The following is a 20,622-nucleotide window of genomic DNA, read 5'->3' as shown; positions in this document are numbered from 1 at the left end:
GCTTGTATGAATGACTGTTCGACACTGAAACCTGTTAGACAATGTGACTGAGGGCTCCCCACCCTGGCAGCAAGGAAGAATTGCTGGTGAGATGTTGCATCAAGAACTTAAGAACCACATTCTGTCACCTTTGCTCACACTGAGTAGTTCTATCGATGGGGCTATTTATGGGTAAAGTACTACACAATGAGAATAAGCTTGGAGGAATCTGTCTCCAAGGCTGAATTGCAAATATCCATAGAACAGTGACCATTATCTGTCTCTGCTCTGTTTCACAGCACTCTTTATTTTATACATTTATTTTTGTACATTAGCTCCCTTTCACCCCACATGCACATACCTTTCCTTGTGTCTCCTCTGGCTGATGGACTTTAAGTAAATCAAGAGAGAAGGAGGTATTTGTTGTTTAGGGTACCAACCTGTCTTACTCAGATATGAATCCCACCAAATACAGAAGTATATACAAACAAATATGAAAATTCAGGATTTCTTGTCCAATGTTTGTTTTTATTTGTGGATTTTCCTCCTGCTGATATTGTGTTCTGTGTAATTGCCTGCAGTGAACTAATTCTCCTTATTACTCTCATCTAAAAGAAAGAAAGATAGATAATTGGAAAAGGCCCAGGGGCAAAACTTGTTTGGGACTATGAAATGGCAACACCTACCTTGTCAGCATTGAAGCAAGGTAAGTGGTATCAGTTTTGAAGGAACCATTGCCGCTTTTGATCTCTGCACTCTCCCTTTCTATTTCAATTGATTGGTCATCACAAAACCCACCAGGAATGATAAACAGGGAATGAAGACATAAATGAGAGATTGGATTTGCAATGTGAGCTGTTGCCCTCTATGGTTCAAAACATGGAACATGCCCTTCCCAAAATGGCTAACATTGAAGAGAAATGTTTCAGAGTAGCAGCCGTGTTAGTCTGTATTCGCAAAAAGAAAAGCAGTACTTGTGGCACCTTAGAGACTAACAAATTTATTAGAGCATAAGCTTTCGTGAGCTACAGCTCACTTCATCGGATGAAAAGAAAGTTACCTTTATGGGCTTAACAGAGGATCATTGTGAATGAATAGTACTGAGATATTCAAGGAAGTGAGATGTAAATGAGACTCTCAGGCCAAATCCTACTCACCTTATTCAGACTTATTCAGTTCAGCTGAAATCAATGGGACTGCTCAGGAGTAAGGCAAGAAGGATTTCTGTGTCTGTGTCATGAAAAGAGAATTAAAAATCTCAGTATGGAGGATAGTGTGATGCTGGAGAAGGCAAAAGCCAATTTGGGACAGGGGTTGTTACTTTTGAGTCTTGGGGAACATCAGGAATGATACAAATAGAATCACATAGCTGTGATCATAGCTGCCACCCTCATTCCTTAGCCTGCAAATAGTCTCCATGGCTATGGAGAATATTTTGGTTGAAGTGTGTGTATGCCAGCATGTGCTGTTGTCAGGATACTTTATATAACTTTTGATTCTTCTGTGAGAGATTCTATGCATTCCCACTGATGTGATCCATTGAGCTGCAAAACTGCCTCAAAAGGCAGAGGTCTCCTATGAAAGCAACAGCATTGCCCAGCACTAATCCTCAATCATTTCAGTTTCTTCATCACTGCCAGATCAAACAGGACTTGTCATTGTGTCATGTGCTTAGCCCCCCCCCCCCAGTATAGATTAATCTTCCTTGTAAATAGATTTCTTCTTAGTATAGTTCAGGTTAGGTTAGAGTAGATTGCCCTTTCCCTTATCCCTTACTCGGCCCATGTAGGGCCTTGAGCCCTGCAAGGGCTTCAAGAGATGTGGGCTTGTCCAGGGACTGATGCCCATATCAGGTGCCTCCTATGCCTGGGAGAAACCCTTTTCCATGAACCAATGTACAAGCTATTATGTCTTCACCCCCTGCCCTGGATGGGAGAAACACTTGAGGTCAGGCTCAGTGTCCACAGCCTGATAGTTTGATTAGCCTGTCCAAGTTACTGAGACCAGCCTTTGAGCCAAGGTGCTCTGACTCAGAACCCAAGATGCACTCTGTTGCTCTGGCATCAGTGCACCTTTTTATTGTGGGCTCAAGACTGGATTCTCCTCAGCCATCTACTAGGAGCAAATCCTTCTCTCACCAGTGTCCTGCACCACTGGCACTGATGAAATCTAAAGTGGCACTGAAGACCAAAGCAGCACAATCTGTTAATGTCTCATTACCCTTGGCAGTCTTCTTAGTTTATGCGCAATGTAGGTTTGTAAACTTTTTATTTCCAGAAAACCGAACAACCTTGCCCTGCCCCCTGCCATGCCCCTTTCCGAGGCCATCCCCCCCATCCCCCTCCCTCTATTGCTCACTCTCCCCCACCCTCGCTCACTCACTCATTTTCACCGGGCTGGGGCAGGGGGTTGGGGTGCAGGGGGGGAATGGCAGTGAGGGCTCTGGCTGTGGGTATGGGTCCTGGGGTGGGGAGGGAAATGAGGGGTTTGGGGTACAGGAGAGGGCTCCAGGCTGGGATAGGGGATTGGGGTGTGGGACGGGATACGGGCTCTTGGTTGGAGGTGCAGGCTCTGGGGTGGGGCCAGAAATGAGGGGTTCAGGGTGCAGGCAGGGGATACAAGATGGAGCAGGGGGTTGAGGGGGGAGGGTGGGTGAGGGCTCAGGCTGTGGGTACGGGCTCTGGGGTGGGGCCGGAGATGAGGGGTTTGGGGTGCAGGAAAGGGCACCGGGCTGGGACAGGGGTGCGGGAGGGGGTGAGGCCTCTGGCTATGGGTACAGGATCTGGGGTGGGTCTGGAGATGAGGGGTTTGGAGTGTAAGAAAGGGCTCTGCACTGAGCCAAGGGGTGGGACTGTAGGAGGGGGCACAGGCTCTGGGCTGGGAGGGTGCGGGCTATGGAGTGGGGCCAGAAATGAGGGGTTCGGGGTGGAGGACAGGGACACAGGCTGGGGCAGGGGTGCGGGGTCAGTGAGGGTTCCAGCTGGGGGTGCAGGCTCTGGGGGGTGGGGTTGGGATGCAGGAGAGAGTGCAGGCTCCAGGTGGCACTTACCTCAGGCAGCTCCCAGGAAACTGCCAGCATTTCCCTCCAGCTCCTAAGTGGAGGCACAACCACATGGCTCTCTGCACTGCCCACACCTACAGGCACTGCCCTCTCAGCTGATGATGGGGGCAGAGGCAGCACACAGAGCCCCCATGGCTGTCCCTCCACCCAGAGATATCAAACTTGGCACTTACTCTACACCTGGCACCACTGCCTTTTGCACTAACCTCAGACTTGTCCTGCAGTGCTAGCACCTCAACCTCAGTGCCACAAGTCCCCTCAGATGCCAGTTTGGGCAGAAGAAGGGAGAAAAAGAAAAACACAAGAGGGGCACAAGCAAAAGGAAAGGAGGAAATGCCGTCCTCACTCCTTTTATATTCACTGCCTCATGAGAGCCTTTAAAGACTCTCTGGCATCTCCTGCATCACACTCCTCCAGAATCAGAGGCCCTGGCACTGACTAACTTGGATTTATCACCAGTTCAACTCCCCATCTCCTCTTTTAACTATCTGAATGGGGATGGGGGGGTCCTTTATCCAGGCTGACTGGATGCTTTTCTGAGGCTGAACTCTGTGCTGGTCCTGACTCCTCTGGTCCACTTCCAGAATCATTTCAGGGATCTTTGACCCTGTGAGGTGTCTGCCATCAAAGTCAAACTATTGAAATACATCTGCAGAAATCAGGATAATTCATGACTAGAATAAAATGTCTAATGGGAAGATTGCTGCTTGTCCTACATGCCAGCATAAGGCATTCCTTTATTCAGCACAGGGCAACAAACAGATTTCAAGGGGCTGCTGCTCCCCAGTCTAGGCAGATGGTGGTGAATGAGGCCACGCTTAAATATAGGCAGAATCTTCCACAATGCACCAGCCAACACACTACAACCAACATAGAAGAAAGTAAACTGCTACTGGTATAGCCTAATAGAAGATTACATTTCCTCTGGAGCAAGGTGGCTAAAGAAGGGAATTATGAATGACCCAGGAACAGACATTCAGAGGTCCTGCAATCTGCCCACTCCTCTGAGAAGGGAAATAGGAAGGGGAGTGTCTTAGTGCTTCTCTCCCTTTCCTGAAATTTACCTTTGACAGGAAGGACAGAGGACTCTAGAGAGCTCCCTGACCCAGTAAATTTCAAACTGGTGACTGAAAGTGGGGTTAAAAATAAAAAAAAATGTAATAAAACCAAGTATTTTAAAGGGCAGTAGCAATAAAAATAGTTCTGTTTGTGCATATGTGCATTTTACCTTTAGCGTCAGGCAATGTACCATAATCTCATGGACTGTTTATTCCCATCTGGCAATATTTTATCTAGCTCTGAGAGCAAAGCAACAAGCTGTCTGTCTGCAGAGGGAGAGAGCAAGTGAGAGTGCCCTTTCTTCAGGCCAACTGAAGACTCTAACCTTCTAGTCCTCCGCTGCTTTGTCATAATGCTTTTGTTGGACACTTGGATTGTACAATCTGCATGTAATTGATACCAATGTCAAAATGTTCTATAGCAGCATTTGGCTGAAGTTCTAGTAGAAGAACTTGCAGGCACATTTTATCCTTCCAATTCATTCTGAAAACATAAAAGTAACATATCCTCCCTTTCTAGATACTGTTGTTAAAGACAACTTTCCAGGAGTCTAACCACTGATGGATGCAGGAAATGTTTAAGCATCAATGCCTTAAAGAATGGAAATCTTTCTGAGTTTAAAAAAAAACCCTTCTGTAGCCAGTTTTTAATCACACTGACTTAGCCATCCCCTGAGAGCTTTCTGTCATCATAAAGGGCACAAGTGTAGTGGAAACAATGAGTGGAGATAAATCTGTAGCCTCGTGCTCTTAGGGCAGGTCTGCACTACAAATTTATGTCTTTGCAACTGCAGCTCATCTGGTGAAGATGCTCTGAGCCAGTGGCTGAGAGCTTTCCCATCAGTTTAATAACTCCACCTCTCTGAGAGGTGATAGTTATGTTGGTGGGAGAAGGTCTCCCTCTGTCTATAAGGGGGATTAAGGTCAGTATGTTGCTCATTGGTGTGGATTTTTTTGCACCCCTGAGCAATGTAGTTATATCGAAGTAAGTATGTAGTGTAGACAAAGCCTCAATCTGGTAGAAACTAGTCTGTGTGGTACAAATGATATTTGACTGATCAGTTGGCAAGAGCAAATGGGACAAATGCCACTTTTGTCAAAAAAGTGGGGTGTGGAGGAATGTTTGGGGAGGAGGAGCCGAGCAGCATTGCCAGACCAACACAGAGGAGAGGCAGGGCTCAGACAGGGCTTAAGCTAGCAGTGACACCAACCCCAGTCCACGCGGAGGGCAGGCAGGGCTCGGGCAAGCAGCAATGCCAGCCTCGTACAAGGGGCGGAGTGCAGGGCTTGGGCCAGCCCCACGCAGGGAGAGGGATAGGTTGGGCTAGCCCCACGCAGTGTCCTGTTTTCCCTTTAGGAAATATGGTCACCCTAATGTCAATATAATGACTGTCTTCAAAAATGTTCCATATGCAGGCTTGTGGCTCATATTTTCTGTGTTGTTTAAAAGCAAAATCATTGCAGTGACCTATTTTCAATGGAACGGATTTTTACCAATGGGTTTTCCTCATTATACTGCCAAAGTTTATTGCCTTGCCAAATTTCATTATTCCGTCATCCAAACCAACTGTTGGTCACAATTAACCTGTCTACTTTTCTTATATCACTTGTGACATAGTGTATGCTTAGATGTGTTCATCTGTGCATTTGATTATATGGTTTACTTAGACTGAAAGATTTTTGCAGCAGGGACTTTCTTTTTGCAATATGTTTGTTCACTTGACTAGCATAACAGAACTGCAGCCTTCAAATGCAATCTCAGTAAACACCAGACATAATACAATACATCAGATGCACCAGTTATACCATGTACTAAGCCATGATAGGGAAATGTATTTCTAGAATAATAAATACTATAATATATACTTAGTGCTTTACAATACCCGGTATGGTGGCATTTCAGACGAGACACTTTGGAATGTATTTGTAACAGATTTTATTTTAAAAGCATTTTATTAGATTTCTCATTGTATGAACTGATATTAGTTACACAAAGTACTGTATTTTAATTTATGAACTGAATTGCATTTCATTGGGTGCAAATTTAGATCCAGAATTAAGCGTTTAATTATGACCAATATAGCAAATTAAATTGATTGAGGTTTAATATGGCTAGAACTTTATGATTTTTCTCAAAAAAAAAATTACTCAACTATTCATTAGTTACACCATTATGTTTTTGGTGGAACAAAGAATGGGGGCAATAGTAAGAGACTGTAGGCCAAATCCTTACTTTTCTGGTATAAATTAACATCTCTATTGACAATACACCAATAAACATGAGACTAAGATCTGGCCTGTATATATAGTTAAGTACCTACAACTGTAATTGGTATTTTAAATGGGGCTTGTCCAATGCTGTGTATAGAGGAATTCTTACTTCATTGGTCTTATCTGCACTACTTCTGCGCATATGTCCTAGTACTGTATTTGTCTTTTATGCTACTGCCTACTGCTCATACAGGGCTTGATTCAACTGCTGTTGAAGTCATAAGAGTCTTTTTATTGACTTAAATGAGTTGGATCCAGTCTTTATTATTTATTCACTACATTTCTCTGCTATCAAGCCAGCCCTTTCCCATCTGGTATTTTTGTTCTTATCTAAGTGCAGTTTTTGCATTTCCTATCTTTAAATTTCATTTCTCTTATCCTTTTCTGACTCTTCCATGTGTCTGTTTACTGCCAAGATTCTGCACCATCTTTTCTGTACACTGAGTCCAAATTTGGTCCCTTGGAACTGATTTATGGATCTATGAGGTTGTATTTTTTTTCCCAAGGAAAAGGCTGCTTGTTGATACCACATTGAGAACACCATTGTACAATGTGTAGAGTGAGGCTCTGCACATCATGTCCAAATGAATGCCTGAATGCCAGAAAAGGAATCAATTTTTTCCTATTTATTCCTCAGAAAGGAAGCACTTGAAAACAGTTGAAAAGCTGATATGTATTCAGAGGTGCAAAGGTGAACTATTGTAGTCTACACTATAAATGTATTTTAATGGATAAATTCTATTTCTTTTTATTTATGCTTATAATTCATATAAAAACTATAATCTCCCTCTCTTCTACCTCTCACTTCCATACCAGCCCAGAAATTACTTTTCTCTGTCCAGCTTGAAATTGATGTGAATGTTTTATAACATCAACAAAATTTGTGAAATGTCTATTTTCCCCCTAATCCTAATTGATTGGTGAAATGAAATGGGTCCCCCAATTTTAAAACTAAAATCAGGTACCTAAATTCTCATTTTAGTACCTAAGAACTCATTTAAGCATTTAAATCCCAATTTTATTTAGGCATCTGAATTCCCTGTGTTATGAAAAGATAATCTCTGTTTTTGAATCACTAACAATTCAGGGGCTGCAGAATACAAGTGTAGTTATTGTCTACTGCTCTGGGTAAGTGTACTTGTTAATGTGATGAATATGCTTTTGTAGATAACTAAACATACTTGATCAAGAGCTCCAAAGGAGCACAAGAAAACACATTCACAGTTGAATGAGGAATTCACATTGCATTGCATAAATATTTTGGATTCAGGTATTTGCTAGAAAGCTCCCACAGAAAAAACAAGCAACAACTGTTTGTTTGTTTGTTTTTGCCTCATTACCATATAATAGGCAGAAACTTGGCTGATTTGTAAAAGAGACACCTGGACTTCTATATGAATACTACTTAAAATCATATAAATATTTACAACTGTCTGTAATGTTAACCCTATACAATTCTTATTTGTATCATAAACTTGCATCATGTATTACAAACAGAAGTAGGAAACCCATGTCCTTCATACTTTTGGTCAAAATCCTAGAGTACTTAGTTTCTTCTCAGGTAAACTCCCTTTAGCTCCAATCATAATTGACTTCAGTGAGAGTTTAGCCTGAGTGAGGCTATATAGAGGTTGCAGTATTTGACCTTTGATTTTTTTTCCTTCAGTTTTTAACTATAATAAAAGAGTAATATTTTAAATAATGTTTTGCACCTCTAGGACATCTTTTAATGACTTATGAGTGAGGAATGAAAAATGCTCAAAACATTAATAGGCAAAAATACGAGACCAATTTTTTTTTAATGGATGCTTAGTTTTGGCTCTTCAGTGCGTTTTATTTGGGAATCTAAAGTCAAATTTAGAACCCTAATTTTGACGTGCCCATTTTCAACAATCTTCACCCATGATTTTCTGTTGAAAACAAAAAAAGAAACAAAAAATTATGTACATAAGGTCTAGCCATGCCATGCAAACTTAGAAATGTCAAGATTTTGTTGTTTGAACTATCCGTATGTTAAAAATCATGCAGTCTTAACATTTTTGCTTACTTAAATAAAACCCAGCTAAGCTGATCTTTCCTCAAATGTTCCAAAGCCAACTTGCCTTTGAACAGAGAGAAAAGTGATGGGAAGAGTCAGCCTCAGTGGAAACTGATCAAGAAAGTTGTAAGTGAATGAAAAAAAAATCTATCACGGCAGTGGATTTGCAAACTTGACTGTACTGACCCAGAAGTCCAGGCAGATACTGCAAGTGGTTCCACGTACTGCAGCCCACTTACTACTCTGTGCAGAGTGAACAGGAAAAAAAAACCTTATAACAATGCTCTGTGCTGTAAATTCTCTTCCAAAACAATGGCTAACAATGGCCAAGTGATAATTGACAAGTGTTGTTATGTACAGGTGAAGTGTAAAATAAGTATTTAACATACATGTATATAATCCATATAACTACTGTACATAATTTGAAAGTATCTCTCTCCTTTACCCTTCATGTCATACACACATCAAAAAATGGAATTAACAAGACGTGCTTATCATCCTCTGCCCACTTCACTTGTATGTTGCAGTTAGCTGCTTCTCAGTCAGATGTTGTTGTCTTCTGAAACTATACATTGTTTGGGGCAAGACCTATTGGTTATGATGTCTTTCTATAATTCCCCACTGATTGTGTTTGAAGCCTTTGGGCAATACAGCAATAAATTATAATAATAATCTCTTTGTCCATTTCAAAGTTCATGTATTCATAGATGTTAAGGCCAGAAGGGACCATTATGGTCATCTAGTCTGATCTGCATAACCCAAGGCATACAACCCACCCAGTAATTAATGCATTTCACGCACAACTTCTGTCTTTGTGCTTACCTGAGTCTCAAATGTATTTGGGTCTGGCTATCTCAGAGATCCCCCTAGCCCCTCTCTGCTATGGTAGCTATGGTCAATGTAGATACTTCAGGTTTCAGAGTAGCAGCCGTGTTAGTCTGTATTCGCAAAAAGAAAAGGAGTACTTGTGGCACCTTAGAGACTAACAAATTTATTAGAGCATAAGCTTTCGTGAGCTACAGCTCACTTCATCGGATGAATTACGATTGAAGTGAGCTGTAGCTCACGAAAGCTTATGCTCTAATAAATTTGTTAGTCTCTAAGGTGCCACAAGTACTCCTTTTCTTTTTGTAGATACTTCAGTTGATGAAGATAAGATCCTAATTCTTTAATCATTAACATGGCTCTTCTCCTAACCTCCTCAAATTTGTTAACATTCTTGAATTGTAGACATCAGAAATGGACACAATATTCCAGTAGCATTCGCACCAGTGCCAAATATAGAGATAATATAACCTCTCTACTCCTACTCAATATTCCTTGTTTATACATCCAAGGGCATTAGCCCTTTTGGCCATAGCATAATATGGGGAGCTCGTGTTCAGCTGATTATCCACCATGATCCCCAAGTCTTTTATGGAGCCACTACTACCCATCCCATAAGTATGGCCTGCATACTTTGTTCCTAGATGTGATTTCACATTTGGCCTTATTAAAACACACATTGTTTGCTTGCTCCCAATTTACCAAATAATCCAGATCACTTTATATCAGTGACTTCTCCTTTTTGTTGTTTACCCCCAACGTTTGTATTTTCTACCAATTTTACCCTGGTCATCTGCTTACCTTTTTTAAAATACTGGCACAACATTAGCTTTCTTTCAGTTCCTCTGGAACTTTCCCAGTTCAAAATCAATATTAACTGTTCTCACCCAGCTCTTTTTAAAATCAGCAGGTCCAGATAGCTGTCAATGAAGAAATTGTATAATATCTAGCTTTAATAGTGGTTATTTAACATCCTCCTTAATTACTGTTGAAATGAAAAGTATATAATCATATGATATGGACATCTGTTTTTTTCCACATATGGGACAGAAAAATATTTATTGAATACTTCTGCCTCTTCTGTATTATTTTTCTATTATTTCCACCTAATAATGGACCAATGCCATTGTTATGATTTCTTTTGTTTCTAATGTACTTTAAAACCTTCTTTTTATTGTCCTTAACTCTACTATCCATATTTCTCCTCGTGTCCTTTTTCTTCCCTTGTCAATTTTCTGCAATTCCTAGCTTCCGACAGATATTCGTTACTGTCAACTTCCCCTTTCTTCCACTTGTTAAATATGTTTTTTGTTTTATTTTTTCTTAGGTGCTTTCACTACCTCTCTTAACCAGACTGAGTTTTTTAAGCAATGTGGCCTTCATTCTTATTTGTAGCTTTGATCATCTAGTTAAATGTTCTTAAATAATTCCCAATTATCATTCACATCTTTTCTGTTTAAATGTTTTCTCCCAGCTGATTTGGCTCATAACTGTTTTTAGCCTTGTGAAATCAAGTTTCCCTTATTTATGTCTGAACTTCAAAAAGGGGAAACTAGCTCAAATTACAAAGGATGAATATAAACAAATGGCACAAGTATGTAGGGACAAAATCAGAAAGGCCAAGACACAAAATGAGATTAAACCAGCTAGAGACATAAAGGGTAACAAGAAAACGTTCTACAAATACATTAGAAGCAAGAAGAAGACTAAGGACAGGGTAGGCCCATTATTCAATAAGGGCAGTGGGACAATAACAGAAAATATGGAAATGGCAGAAGTCCTAAATGACTCTTTTGTTTCAGTTTTTACCAAAAAGTTTAGTAGCAATTGGACATCTAACTTAATGAATGACAGTGAAAATGAGATAGGATCAGAGGCAAAATAGGAAAAGAAAAAGTTAAAATGACTTAGACAAGTTACTAATACTTGATAACCTGACAGAGGAGATATCTGAGCCATTAGTGATTATCTTTGGAAACTCATGGAAGATGGGAGAGATTCCAGAAGACTAGAAAAGAGCAAATATAATGACAATCTATAAAAAGGAGAATAAGGCCAACCCAGGGAATTACAAACCAGTTAGCTTAACTTCAGTACCCAGAAAGATAATAAAAAGAAAAGGAGTACTTGTGGCACCTTAGAGACTAACAAATGTATTAGAGCATAAGCTTTCATGAGCTACAGCTCACTCTAAGGTGCCACAAGTACTCCTTTTCTTTTTACAGATACAATCAATTTGCAGACACCTAGAAGATAATAATGTGATAAGTAACAGTCAGCATGGATTTATCAAGAATAAATCATGTCAGCCCAACCTAATAACTTTCTTTGACAGAGTAACAAGCCTTGTGGATAGGGGGAAGTGGTAGATGTGGTGTACCTCGGCTATAGTAAGGCTTTTGATACTTCAATGACCTTCTCATAAAAAAAAACTAGGGAAATACAACCTAAATCGAGCTACTATAAGGTGGGTGCATAACTGATTGGAAAACTGTTCCCAGAGAGTAGTTATCAGTGGTTCACGGTCAAGCTGGAAGAGCATATTGAGTGGGATCCTGCAGGGATCAGTTCTGGATCCAGTTCTATTCAATATCTTCATCGATGATTTAGATAATAGGACAAGAAGCAATGGATAGGACAAGAAGCAATGGATTTAAATAGATCTAATGGCATTTTAGGCTGGACATTAGGAAAAACTTCCTGTCAAGGTGGTTAAGTACTGGAATAAATTGCCTAAGGAGGTTGTGGAATCTCCATCACTGGAGATTTTTAAGAGCAGGTTAGACAAACAAGTCTCAGGGATGGTCCAGTTAATACTTGGCCCTACCATGAGTGCAGGGGACTGGACTACATGACCTCCCAAGATCCCTTCCAGTACTATGATTCTATGAAAGGCAACAGGTTGGTATGGAGAGCTGGTACATGCTGAAAATAGTTCATGAGTACTAAAGAGATGTACACACCTAACAGACTAATTCTCTATAAGATTATAAACTTTAATTATAAAAATATTTTAAAAATCTAATATCTGACATTTTCAAGAAAACAGCAGCAATGTCCTGCATTCTTACAATCCAATGAATAACCAAATACTCAACATACTTGTTTTCCTACAGTGAACAAGTAAATGTCAATTGTTCTTACTGAAAAATGAATTTCAAGAATTATACTTGATGGGCAGAGATTTGCATAATTGCTAAAGCTTAAGAAAAGCTTTCCCATTATGCTGAGCTTTCATATACAAATACATATATTTGTACCTGATCTGCTTTACCTGGTCTTCTTCAGATGGCACAAAGGACAAAAGAAGAGTCCATAATGATTAGCCACTGGCAAACAACTTGTATACAACAGGACTTAACCAAAACCTTCAAAACTCCAGCAGAACCTTCCAATAAACAAGAAGTACCCAAAGTTTTCTCACTTCTCTAGACAGACCATTTTTATTTGATTTCGTTAAAACAGGCAGAGAGCTAGATAATTAGCTGGTGTAAATGGGTGTAGGTTTATTGTCTTCACCAGATGAAGTGCTGGCCCCAAGCCTTATCTATTACAATTTTACACTTTCAGCTGAAACAACAGTTTCTCTTTTAAGTCAATCCTGCTTCCCACACTAACAGTTAAAAGTATTGCCATGCACAACATTAGCACCAGTCTATTCTAATCCTCTTTTGAGCTGCCTACATAACTACTTTGCTTCTTCACTTAGCCTTTTACTCCATTCCACTAATTAGTTGTTTTATCCTCTAAGTCTATGTGCCTGCTGAGCTTGTGCGCTAACTTTTAATCACCAACCCTCTACTTTCCACAATGATGTTTACCACCATTATGTTCCTCTTTGATCTTGACTGATATATTGACCTCTCACTGCTTGTTTTATCCTATTAACTTCATTCTGTTTTTATAGCATGCCCTATGAGATGTTTTCTTCTTTTATAAAAATACACTGAATGATATCAGGAGTTATGGAAGGTGCTCAATTGGAAGTCTGGTCATCCAAAGTCTTCTGTTTGTTCCAGGAGGACTGTAGAGTTGCATTTAGCCACTGGCCCAAGTAGGGGGAAAATGCTGCAGGGGGAATTCAGAGAGGATTGTGTCTCAGGGAGTTACAACCTTCCCTTCTGGCCCAGAGCACAGAACTACGATGCTGCACTCTCCTTTAGGACACTCCAGGCTATTCCATCTGATGCATCTATCCTACTTCGCAAGCCCTGGTGCTGTTTCCTTGCTTGCTTTGATGTACACAAAAAAAGCAGTCCCTGCCCTGCCTGGTATCTGTACCATGGTCTATCCATGCTACACAAAGAGTTAGATGTCCTTCATTCCACCTATGATGGAAGGTGTTCACCCCACACTGACAGGGAAGGGGTTAAAAGCACCCTAGGAAGGCTGCTCAGGGAGCAGCCAATCAGGGCCCAGAGGGCTTACCTAAAAGAAGCTGCAGGGCCAGAGACAGTCAGCTGCTGCAGGGAGCCCAAGGAGAAAGGACTGTGTTCATAGTGGGTTGTTGGACCGTAGTACCTCGGACAGAGCAGTTGCTGACAGGGTCCAGGGCAGCAAAAGGGGGCTCCTGGCTGGCTGCTGGGATGTGCTGGCTGGAGGCCCTGAGAAGGGGGTGAAGAAGATGCTGGGGTCACAGGTAAGTGGCCCAGAGAACTGAAGCAGCATTGGCAGAGAAGTTAAGGAGAGGCAGCACAAGGCTGCTATCTAGAGGGTTTCTGTGTGGGATCCGGAGTAGTGGAAGGGCCTGGGTTCCCCCCTCTCCCCCACTTGCCACTGGATTAGACTGAGATGCCTCCCCCCTTGGAAGGGAGAAAATATAGATGGTAACATGGCCAGAGGGCTGAGTCATGAAGGGGATGCTTTGGTTCCTGGACTGAGGAGAGTCTGCAGGTGGAGAAGGCAGTGGGAGAGACACCGCCAGGACAAAGCATTCTGCCTGAGAGAGCTAATCCCTGAGATGGCCAGCAGAAGGCACAACTTTTGTGAGTAGACCCTGTGCCACCCTCCTCAGACTCCCTTTGTGCCACCCTCCTGATCTCCTCTGTTTCAGGGATTCACTGCCACTCACCCCCCCTCCTCTCTCATGTCAGGGCCTCTGTGTGCATCTCCATTCTCCCCTTCTGCCATGACAGGAACTCTATGTGCTCCCTCATGCCCCCTTCTCCCAGACCAGGGCTTTTGAGTAGCCTGAATTCCCTCCAGGTCAGGGGTCTTTATGCCCCCAATGCCATGGACTCTCTGTACTCCCATTGCCTATTACACCACATGCCAGGAGCTCTGTATGCCCCTATTCTCTTCCATACAATTGTCCTCTACTCCTCCCCATGCCAGGCATTCTGTGTGCCCCCACATTGTCTCCTTCCCCCCATGACTCTGTGTGACCCCCCTGCATACCCCCTCTTTCCCTCCATACCAGGGTTTCTCATTCTCCTCCCACCAGGGATTTTATGTGCGCCCCCATACTTAGTTCCTTTCTTCCTGTCTGAGAGCTAAGTTTCTCAGGGTAGTAACATATTGGCAGAGCTGTGGTGGGGGGGAGGAGGACTGATAACCTTCTGTGTCCCTCATTTTCCCCTCCTAATTTTCCATTTTTCACTAATATCAACAGAGTTGTGCTCATCATTGCCTAGATGATTCCCTGAAGTTTTGGAATTGACGAGAGGTGGCATTCAAAAGTTATTATGGGGCAGACAAACAAACAGGGAAATGCCCTGGAGTTGAGTGTGAGAGTTTGCTTCATTTGGACAATTCTTATTTATTTATATTTCAAAATAGCAGGTACATAGAATCATAGAATCATAGAATATCAGGGTTGGAAGGGACCCCAGAAGGTCATCTAGTCCAACCCCCTGCTCAAAGCAGGACCAAGTCCCAGTTAAATCATCCTAGCCAGGGCTTTGTCAAGCCTGACCTTAAAAACCTCTAAGGAAGGAGATTCTACCACCTCCCTAGGTAACGCATTCCAGTGTTTCACCACCCTCTTAGTGAAAAAGTTTTTCCTAATATCCAATCTAAACCTCCCCCATTGCAACTTGAGACCATTACTCCTCGTTCTGTCATCTGCTACCATTGAGAACAGTCTAGAGCCATCCTCTTTGAAACCCCTTTCAGGTAGTTGAAAGCAGCTATCAAATCCCCCCTCATTCTTCTCTTCTGCAGACTAAACAATCCCAGCTCCCTCAGCCTCTCCTCATAAGTCATGTGCTCTAGACCCCTAATCATTTTTGTTGCCCTTCGCTGTACTCTTTCCAACTTATCCACATCCTTCTTGTAGTGTGGGGCCCAAAACTGGACACAGTACTCCAGATGAGGCCTCACCAGTGTCGAATAGAGGGGAACGATCACGTCCCTCGATCTGCTCGCTATGCCCCTACTTATACATCCCAAAATGCCATTGGCCTTCTTGGCAACAAGGGCACACTGCTGACTCATATCCAGCTTCTCGTCCACTGTCACCCCTAGGTCCTTTTCCGCAGAACTGCTGCCGAGCCATTCGGTCCCTAGTCTGTAGCGGTGCATTGGATTCTTCCATCCTAAGTGCAGGACCCTGCATTTATCCTTATTGAACCTCATTAGATTTCTTTTGGCCCAATCCTCCAATTTGTCTAGGTCCTTCTGTATCCTATCCCTCCCCTCCAGCGTATCTACCACTCCTCCCAGTTTAGTATCATCCGCAAATTTGCTGAGAGTGCAATCCACACCATCCTCCAGATCATTTATGAAGATATTGAACAAAACGGGCCCCAGGACCGACCCCTGGGGCACTCCACTTGACACCGGCTGCCAACTAGACATGGAGCCATTGATCACTACCCGTTGAGCCCGACAATCTAGCCAGCTTTCTACCCACCTTATAGTGCATTCATCCGGCCCATACTTCCTTAACTTGCTGACAAGAATGCTGTGGGAGACTGTGTCAAAAGCTTTGCTAAAGTCAAGAAACAATACATCCACTGCTTTCCCTTCATCCACAGAACCAGTAATCTCATCATAAAAGGCGATTAGATTAGTCAGGCATGACCTTCCCTTGGTGAATCCATGTTGACTGTTCCTGATCACTTTGCTCTCCTCTAAGTGCTTCAGGATTGATTCTTTGAGGACCTGCTCCATGATTTTTCCAGGGACTGAGGTGAGGCTGACTGGCCTGTAGTTCCCAGGATCCTCCTTCTTCCCTTTTTTAAAGATGGGCACTACATTAGCCTTTTTCCAGTCATCCGGGACTTCCCCCGTTCGCCACGAGTTTTCAAAGATAATGGCCAAGGGCTCTGCAATCACAGCCGCCAATTCTTTCAGCACTCTCGGATGCAATTCGTCCGGCCCCATGGACTTGTGCACATCCAGCTTTTCTAAATAGTCCCTAACCACCTCTATCTCTACAGAGGGCTGGCCATCTCTTCCCCATTTTGTGATGCCCAGCACAGCAGTCTGGGAGCTGACCTTGTTAGTGAAAACAGAGGCAAAAAAAGCATTGAGTACATTAGCTTTTTCCACATCCTCTGTCACTAGCTTGCCTCCCTCATTCAGTAAGGGGCCCACACTTTTCTTGGCTTTCTTCTTGTTGCCAACATACCTGAAGAAACCCTTCTTGTTACTCTTGACATCTCTTGCTAGCTGCAGCTCCAGGTGCGATTTGGCCCTCCTGATATCTTTCCTACATGCCCGAGCAATATTTTTATACTCTTCCCTGGTCATATGTCCAACCTTCCACTTCTTGTAAGCTTCTTTTTATGTTTAAGATCCGCTAGGATTTCACCATTAAGCCAAGCTGGTCGCCTGCCATATTTACTATTCTTTCGACTCATCGGGATGGTTTGTCCCTGTAACCTCAACAGGGATTCCTTGAAATACAGCCAGCTCTCCTGGACTCCCTTCCCTTTCATGTTAGTCCCCCAGGGGATCCTGGCCATCTGTTCCCTGAGGGAGTCAAAGTCTGCTTTCCTGAAGTCCAGGGTCCGTATCCTGCTGCTTACCTTTCTTCCCTGCGTCAGGATCCTGAACTCAACCAACTCATGGTCACTGCCTCCCAGATTCCCATCCACTTTTGCTTCCCCCACTAATTCTACCTGGTTTGTGAGCAGCAGGTCAAGAAAAGCGCTCCCCCTAGTTGGCTCCCCTAGCACTTGCACCAGGAAATTGTCCCCTACGCTTTCCAAAAACTTCCTGGATTGTCTATGCACCGCTGTATTGCTCTCCCAGCAGATATCAGGAAATTAAAGTCACCCATGAGAATCAGGGCATGCGATCTAGTAGCTTCCGTGAGTTGCCGGAAGAAAGCCTCATCCACCTCATCCCCCTGGTCCGGTGGTCTATAGCAGACTCCCACCATGACATCACTCTTGTTGCACACACTTCTAAACTTAATCCAGAGACACTCAGGTTTTTCCACAGTTTCGTACCGGAGCTCTGAGCAGTCATACTGCTCCCTTACATACAGGTACTCCCCCACCTTTTCTGCCCTGCCTGTCCTTCCTGAACAGTTTATAACCATCCATGACTGTACTCCAGTCATGTGAGTTATCCCACCAAGTCTCTGTTATTCCAATCACGTCATAATTCCTTGACATCACCAGGACCTCCAGTTCTCCCTGCTTGTTTCCAAGGCTTTGTGCATTTGTATATAAGCACTTGAGATAACCTGTTGATCGCCCCTCATTCCCAGTATGAGGCAGGAGCCCTCCCCTCACAGACATTCCTGCCTGTGCTTCCTCCCGGTATCCCGCTTTCCCACTTACCTCAGGGCTTTGGTCTCCTTCCCCCGGTGAACCTAGTTTAAAGCCCTCCTCACTAGGTTAGCCAGCCTGCTGGCAAAGATGTTCTTCCCTCTCTTCGTAAGATGGAGCCCGTCTCTGCCCAGCACTCCTCCTTCATGGAACACCATCCCATGGTCAAAGAATCCAAAGCCTTCTCTCCGACACCACCTGCGTAGCCATTCGTTGACCTCCACGATTCGACGGTCCCTACCCAGGCCTTTTCCTTCCACGGGGAGGATGGACGAGAACACCACTTGCGCCTCCAACTCCTTTATCCTTCTTCCCAGAGCACGTAGTCCGCAGTGATCCGCTCAAGGTCATTCTTGGCAGTATCATTGGTGCCCACGTGGAGAAGCAGGAAGGGGTAGCGATCCGAGGGCTTGATGAGTCTCGGCAGTCTCTCCGTCACATCACGAATCTTAGCCCCTGGCAAGCAGCAGACTTCTCGGTTTTCCCGGTCAGGGCGGCAGATAGATGACTCAGTCCCCCGGAGGAGAGAGTCCCCGACCACCACCACCCGCCTTCTCCTCTTGGGAGTGGTGGTCGTGGAACCCCCAACCTCAGGACATCGCATCTCATGCCTCCAACCAGCGGAGTCTCCTTCTGCTTTCTCCCCCCAGACATATCATCTGGTCCACTCTCCGCAATGGTACCTGTGGAGAGAACATGAAAGCGGTTAGTTACCTGTGTCTGTGTTACTGGAACCCGGACATTCGCTTACCTCTTCTGGAGGTCACATGTTGCCAAGCTTCTTCACTGGCCTCTTGGCTCCTCTGTGCAACCTGCTCTATATCTTTAGAGCTTTGTGCCCCTAGAAGCCTATCCTGAGTTTGGTCCAGAAAATCCTCAGTCTCTCGTATACAACGCAGGGTCGTTGCCTGTTGCTCCAGACCTTCAATCTTCTCTTCCAATATGGAGACCAGCTTGCACTTTGTACAGACAAAGTCGCTTCTGTCCTGTGGAAGAAAGACAAACATGGCACATCCAGTGCAGGTCACAACAGCTGAACCCCCCCCTTCCATATCACCTACCTACTATGAGCTTCCTCAGAGACGTTGGCAAGATGTAAGCCTCACTGGGCTCACTCCAGGCGAACTCCCAGGCAAACTCCTGCTGTGAGCTGCTCTGCTGTCCCCGCTGCTCAGCTGGTTCGCGAGGCTCTGGCTATTTTTAAACAGCCAGGCTTCCCTGACGCAAACACACAGACACCCTAATGCCCGCCCCCTGCAGGCTAGCAGCCAATCAGACACTCACTCAGGCTCTCTCCCTGCCCTCCCAGCAAACACACGCTCGGATACTTCCTCAGCAAGCAAACACACACACTCGGATACTTACCAGTCCCAGGCAAACTCCTGCTGTGAGCTGCTCTGCTGTCCCCGCTGCTCAGCTGGTTCGCTGCCGCTCAGGGGGACCCAGTATGTCAGTCACTGTAATTATGCATAGTTATATCCATTCTCTGCCGCAAAGAGTTAGTCTACAGAGACATGACGGATGAAGCATTAGAGTGGACACAAAGGTGAAGTGATGTGCCCCAAATCATACAACAGTCAGTGGCGAAACCAGAAATGGAAGCAAAGCCTTCTGACTCCCAGAGCAGGATATCACTAGCTCTCATTGTGAGCTAGATAATTAGTCAGACTGTGCTGAGTTCTAGTGCAAACTGAACTCCCTTTTCTCCTGATAAATATGACTCCTGAGTGTTCAGTAAACATTACACAAACGGCTGTGAAATGAGATCCTCACTGGACCCTCCAAACGGGAGCAGCATAAAGGGGCCTTAAAAGCCCAAGTTCAAGCTGAGAGGGGATTCTTTTGGTGAGGGCACTGCAGAAGACATCCATAAGGTTGCTCTTTGAGAACTCCCCATGCAAGCCCTATTGTAGGGGACATGTCAGGAACAGGTGGGGCGTATTATGGTGGGGCAGGGGCAGAGGTGGCATGGTACAAGCCTGCAGAGATTCTGGGCAGTGCTACAGCCCACTGAGCAGCTGTGGGAGCCTGCCATAATTTGGATAGGTCCCCAAGCCTAAGCTATGCTGTGGGCCCTGGAGCAGCCAAGGAGGGTCACCACGATGGTTTGAAGCCACTTTAGTTCCCTTCATCTTGGACTGGGAGTACTGTGCTGTGCCTCTGGACACACCATCTGGCTTACTGAGTTGTCAGAGACTTGATTCTACAAAAATGTGAAAATGGATAGCTTAAGGCCTTCTGTAGAAGTAGCTTCAAACCATCTCTACTTCTTTGAGCATCTCTTAATTTGCCCAGCAAGTAGAAGTGGGATGGGGGAAATTGTGGTTTTTCAATAATGTGCTGCTTTCAATTTCATGGAACCTGTTTTGCTCACAACAAACACAACTGTAAGGCAAACATGGTTTGGTTAGTACAGTTGTTGTTTGCTCTCTCTTCCCAACTGCACTATTGAGCACCCAGCAGGAAAATTTTCCTAACAGTGAGGTCAATTGCTCTGCATTGGCAGGAGGGAAGGACAAGATGGCCTAGGTCACTTCCTTCTGTGGTCTACTTTCTCTAGTTCTAAATTCTGTGGAAAAGTCTCCCAAGGAAAGCTAGATTGTTATTTAAAACCAGGTTGGACAAAGCATTCAAGAATGTAGTGAACAAATGCTGTGTCATCAAGGG

Source organism: Dermochelys coriacea, chromosome 1 (genome assembly GCF_009764565.3).
Source record: "Dermochelys coriacea isolate rDerCor1 chromosome 1, rDerCor1.pri.v4, whole genome shotgun sequence".
Lineage (NCBI taxonomy): Eukaryota > Metazoa > Chordata > Testudines > Dermochelyidae > Dermochelys > Dermochelys coriacea.
The sequence above is the reverse complement of the archived record's forward strand: the minus strand, read 5'-3'. Positions refer to the sequence as shown.